The sequence below is a fragment of the Rutidosis leptorrhynchoides genome, chromosome 2 (assembly GCF_046630445.1).
Source record: "Rutidosis leptorrhynchoides isolate AG116_Rl617_1_P2 chromosome 2, CSIRO_AGI_Rlap_v1, whole genome shotgun sequence".
In the NCBI taxonomy this organism is placed as follows: Eukaryota; Viridiplantae; Streptophyta; class Magnoliopsida; order Asterales; family Asteraceae; genus Rutidosis; species Rutidosis leptorrhynchoides.
The window spans coordinates 187,851,304-187,857,303 of NC_092334.1; positions in this window are offsets into that span (position 1 = coordinate 187,851,304).

The following is a 6,000-nucleotide window of genomic DNA, read 5'->3' on the forward strand; positions in this document are numbered from 1 at the left end:
GTTTGAGTTTTGATCAATACTGAGATACGTATACACTGGGTCGTGGATTGATTCAAGATAATATTTATCGATTTATTTCTGTACATCTAACTGTGGACAACTAGTTGTAGGTTACTAACTAGGACAGCTGACTTAATAAACTTAAAACATCAAAATATATTAAAAGTGTTGTAAATATATTTTGAACATACTTTGATATATATGTATATATTGTTATAGGTTCGTGAATCAACCAGTGGCCAAGTCTTACTTCCCGACGAAGTAAAAATCTGTGAAAGTGAGTTATAGTCTCACTTTTAAAATCTAATATTTTTGGGATGAGAATACATGCAGGTTTTATAAATGATTTACAAAATAGACACAAGTACGTGAAACTACATTCTATGGTTGAATTATCGAAATCGAATATGCCCCTTTTTATTAAGTCTGGTAATCTAAGAATTAGGGAACAGACACCCTAATTAACGCGAATCCTAAAGATAGATCTATTGGGCCTAACAAACCCCATCCAAAGTACCGGATGCTTTAGTACTTCGAAATTTATATCATATCCGAAGGGTGTCCCGGAATGATGGGGATATTCTTATATATATGCATCTTGTTAATGTCGGTTACCAGGTGTTCACCATATGAATGATTTTTATCCCTATGTATGGGATGTGTATTGAAATATGAAATCTTGTGGTCTATTATTACGATTTGATATATATAGGTTAAACCTATAACTCACCAACATTTTTGTTGACGTTTTAAGCATGTTTATTCTCAGGTGATTATTAAGAGCTTCCGCTGTCGCATACTTAAATAAGGACGAGATTTGGAGTCCATGCTTGTATGATATTGTGTAAAAACTGCATTCAAGAAACTTATTTTGTTGTAACATATTTGTATTGTAAACCATTATGTAATGGTCGTGTGTAAACAGGATATTTTAGATTATCATTATTTGATAATCTACGTAAAGCTTTTTAAACCTTTATTTATGAAATAAAGGTTATGATTTGTTTTAAAAATGAATGCAGTCTTTGAAAAACGTCTCATATAGTGGTCAAAACCTCGCAACGAAATCAATTAATATGGAACGTTTTTAATCAATAAGAACGGGACATTTCACATATACAAAGTTTAAGTACTCGTGCCTAGTAAGTAAAACATAAAAAGCGCATGTATTCTCAGTCCCAAAAATAGAAGAAGTAAAAAGGGAGCTATAACTCACAGTGATAAATGCGATAAAAGTCGATACGAGATAAGTAAGCAAGTAAGTTGATCCGAAAGGTCCTCAACCTAAGTCAAAAGTTACTAAGTCAGTAAATCGTTCCAAAGGGTTTAAAAGTACGTAAGTTAAATCTTAAGTGTCATCATCATCATCATCGTATGTAAAAAGTAAAGTAAGTTCTCAATCAAGAATAGAGATCGAAGCAAAGGCTGACTTTGTTCAGCTGCTACGACCTCTATACAAACTGAAATGACGCGAGACTAGTGGCCAAGGATCCGTATATGAGTCCTATAACTATTGTTCAATTTTCAGGTCCTAACTGGATGTCTTTTGACCATGGCAATGGTTCAAGCGCGAGTAGGTCAGAATTTTCAGCACGTCGTACAAAGGCGTAGTGACTTTCGGAAGGCTATAAATCCTAAACCGTATATCGGATTTAGGCGAGTCTTAAACGAAAAGTCATCTACTCGAACCGGAATATCTGAAAATAAACTTTTACAAAAGCACAGGGGTCTGATCAGTCCCTGAAAAACAGCAAACAAGTGCTCCGGTGGGTTCCTTGGCGTTTGATGCTCATCATGGTTCTCATCCTTGATGCGTATAAGCCTCAAGTGTACAACTCTTGATGTTTTAGCATCATTTTAACCAAGGTTTAACCATCAACACACAAAGTCAAGACTAAGAATTAAAACACAACTCATGTGAGAGTTTGAGCAAGGTGATGAACCAAAGTTACATCAATTTCTTAGTTTCAACACAAGTACAACTCCTATTAAGCTATAAATTTTGAATCAAACTAAATAAGCAAGACCTTAAGGTATGGAACTTAGATCTTAGCTAAGTATTAAGGACCTTAGACTAAAATGTCTAGATCTCATGTTCTTGGTGAAACCCTAAGCCATAACACTTAGACTTTCAACTTTTACACAACCATAAGTTATGGAACTTAGATCTTGTAAAGTAAAGTGAACATAAGCTAATGAGTTTTTATTTAAATAAAGAGACCATAAGTTACACAACTTAGATCAAACACAAAAATGAAACCCTATGCTAAAGAGCTTGGATTCCTAACAATACTTATGAGATCTCAAGCTAGTAAGCTTGTATCTTTTGTTTAATGAAAACACAAGTCACAAATCTAAAGTACAACAAACTAAAGAAGATCATAAGTTAATAAAATTTGATATTAACTAACATTTTGTAGAAACCTCAAGCTAGTAAGATTGTATTTCAAACTTTCTTGAAGATCCATAAAGCAATTAGTTGGATCTACAAGTTACATGAAGATCATAAACATGAGTTTTGATACTTCAACATAATTAAAGAGATCTTAAGTTAATAACTTAGATCGGACAAGATTATGAAGATTCAAAGCTAAAAAGCTTGAATCCTTCATGTTCTTGAAGACTTTTCAAAACAAGGTTTGAATCTTACAAGAGTTATGAAGATTCAAGTTACAAAACTTGAATCTTTGATTATGATGATGATGAATTCAAGTTTAGAAGAAAAGAAAGAAAAGAAAGAAAAGAAGTAAGTTTCAAACTTACAATTTGAGAGAGAATTCTAGAGTGAGATTGTAGAGAGAAGTGTGTATTTGAGCAAATGAAGTGAAGTATGTGCATTCAACAAAGAAAGAAAAAGAAAAATAAATAAATAATGGTGATGGTGGGAGGGGTGGTCGACGGTCAAGCATGGGTAGGGTTTGTTTTAAACCTTTATCATTATTTGATAATCTACGTAAAGCTTTTTAAACCTTTATTTATGAAATAAAGGTTATGGTTTGTTTTAAAAATGAATGCAGTCTTTGAAAAATGTCTCATATAGAGGTCAAAACCTCGCAACGAAATCAATTAATATGGAACATTTTTAATCAATAAGAACGGGACATTTCAGTTGGTATCCGAGCGTTGGTCTTAGAGAACCAGAATTTTGCATTAGTGTGTCTTATCGAGTTTGTTAGGATGCATTAGTGAGTCTGGACTTCGACCGTGTTTACTTGAAAAATGATTGCTTAACAAATTTTGTTAGAAACTATATATTTTTAACATGTGAATATTATGTGATATATTAATCTCTTAACGCGTTTGATATTATGTGATAGATGTCTACCTCTAGAACAAGTCCCATTGACTCACCTAATAATAATGAAGAGTCAAATGTAAATTGGAATGATTCGTGGACTGATTCACAAGTTCCCGAAGAGGAACCGGAAGAAGAGTCGGAACCAGAAGAAGAATCAGAACCGGAATAGGAGGAACCGGAAGAGGAAATAGAACCGGTGGGGGAAATAATAAAACGGTTAAGTAAAAGAAAATCCTCTACCAACCGACCAAGGTTAATTATGGTCAATGGTGTTTCCGCCAAGGAAGCAAAATATTGGGAGGATTACCAATTCTCCTATGAATCGGATTCCGACGAGATTTCCGATGATGTTATAGAAATTACCCCAACTGAATTTAAAAAGGCAAAAGAAAATAATAAGGGAAAGGGCATAAAAATAGAGAAATCTAATTCCAACCCCGATGAACTTTATATGTATCGTCAACCCCCGAAGCCCTTAAGTTGTAACAATGACCCGGGAACCTCTAAACCACCAGGTTTTTCTAAACCGTTGTGGAAAACGACAGCTCGTATTAGGGGAACATCATATATCCCTAAAAACTTGGCAAAATGAACCAAAACCGAAGAAGAAGAAACGAGCGGGTCGGAATAAGATAGTTGTATTCGTGTGGTGTAATATATGTAATATAGTGTGCTTATGCTTTATGATATATGTAAAAATTGCTTGTATTAATAAGTATTTTTTTTTATGAATCTAACTCTTGTCTATTTTACAGTATAAAAACACAAAATGGATAGACAACCCAATATTTTAAGAGACCTACCCGGAGACATGATTGATGAAATCTTGTCTAGAGTCAGTCAGAATTCTTCGGCACAACTATTTACGGCGAAATCAGTTTGTAAGACATTCGAAGAACGTTCCAAGAATGTCTTAGTTTATAAGAGACTTTCGTTTGCAAGATGGGGGATATCACATTGGGAAACCCATAAGTTACGATGTGTTTACTTTGACGCATATATTGCGGGGAACCCAAATGCTATTTTACGCAACGGGTTAAAAAATTATTTTGACTCAATGTATCCGAATATAGGACTTCATGATTTAGAAAAAGCGACTAACATGCAACATAAAGAAGCATGCTATGCTTACGGGTTAGTAATGTTCACTTCTCACCAAAGTGAGAACAAGAACATCGGGCTACAACTATTAAACAAAACGTTCTCACAAGTAACGGAGTCGGTAATTGGGGTAAGAAATGAGGTTTTTAGATTGTTACGGGACTGTTAGACATTACGTAACCCTCGTCCCTTTGACGACGTTACAACACGCTGTCTTATCAATGGCCATAATGGTTATGTTCCACAAGACCAAGGATGGGAAGTAGTCCTAGTAAAACCAGAATGCATGACTTGTTTCTGGACGTATGAATTACGTGTCTTTATTGCCTTTGCTGAACGACTTGTGTACTAGCTAGAATTATCTTCACAACTATCTTGTATCAAAGTTATTGTGTGCTATATTTCATGCTTTATGTAAAATAAGCGGTATTGTAAGTTTGTAAAATATTGTATAAAAGTTTGAACGCGAAATATTATTATAATCAGTTTTTCATATAGAATTGTAGTAGTTGAATTGTATATTAGCTACTAAGTATGAACTTAACGGGTAGGTACTACCCGAATTTAAACTTATAAAACGCTAATATGAAGAAAAAGCTTTTATAAATGAGTTCATATTATGCTACGAAATACTATTAACTACTCTTAATATTCTGTATGATTAACTTGTTCCATTTGACTATTTTGAAGGAAATGGCACTGACTACTCGACACACCGTGAATATGAATGAAGAGGAATTCCGTACTTTTCTAGCTTCAAACATAGCCGCAGTATAGGCTGCGCTACATACCAACAATAACCTTGGATCTAGCAGTACAGGAAATCGTGTAGGGTGCACCTATAAAGAATTCACTGCCTGCAAACCTTTGGAATTTGATGGAACCGAATGACCGATCGGATTGAAACGGTGGACCGAGAAGGTCGAATCGGTGTTTGCCATAAGTAAGTGTACTGAAGAGGACAAAGTGAAGTACGCTACGCATACCTTCACAGGTTCTGCGTTAACATGGTGGAATACCTATCTAGAGCAAGTGGGACAAGATGATGCGTACGCACTACCGTGGTCAGCATTCAAGCACTTGATGAACGAGAAGTACCGTCCCAGAACCGAGGTCAATAAGCTCAAGACAGAACTTAGAGGGTTACGAACCTAAGGATTTGATATTACCACGTACGAAAGACGATTCACAGAATTGTGCCTATTGTGTCCGGGAGCGTTCAAAGATGAGGAAGAGAAGATCGACGCGTTTGTGAAAGGATTACCGGAAAGAATCCAAGAAGATATAAGTTCACACGAGCCCGCCTCCATACAACAGGCATGTAGAATGGCTCACAAACTAGTGAACCAGATTGAGGAAAGAATTAAAGAACAGACGGCTGAAGAGACCAATGTGAAGCAAGTCAAAAGAAAGTGGGAGGAAAACGGTGATAAGAATCACTAATACAACAACAACAGCAATTACAATAATAATCGCAACAATTATCCCAACAATCGCAACATCAATCGCAACTACAACAAATGGCCCAACAACAACAACAACAACAATAACAACAACAACAACAGCAACTACAACAATCATTCCAACAACAATAACAACCG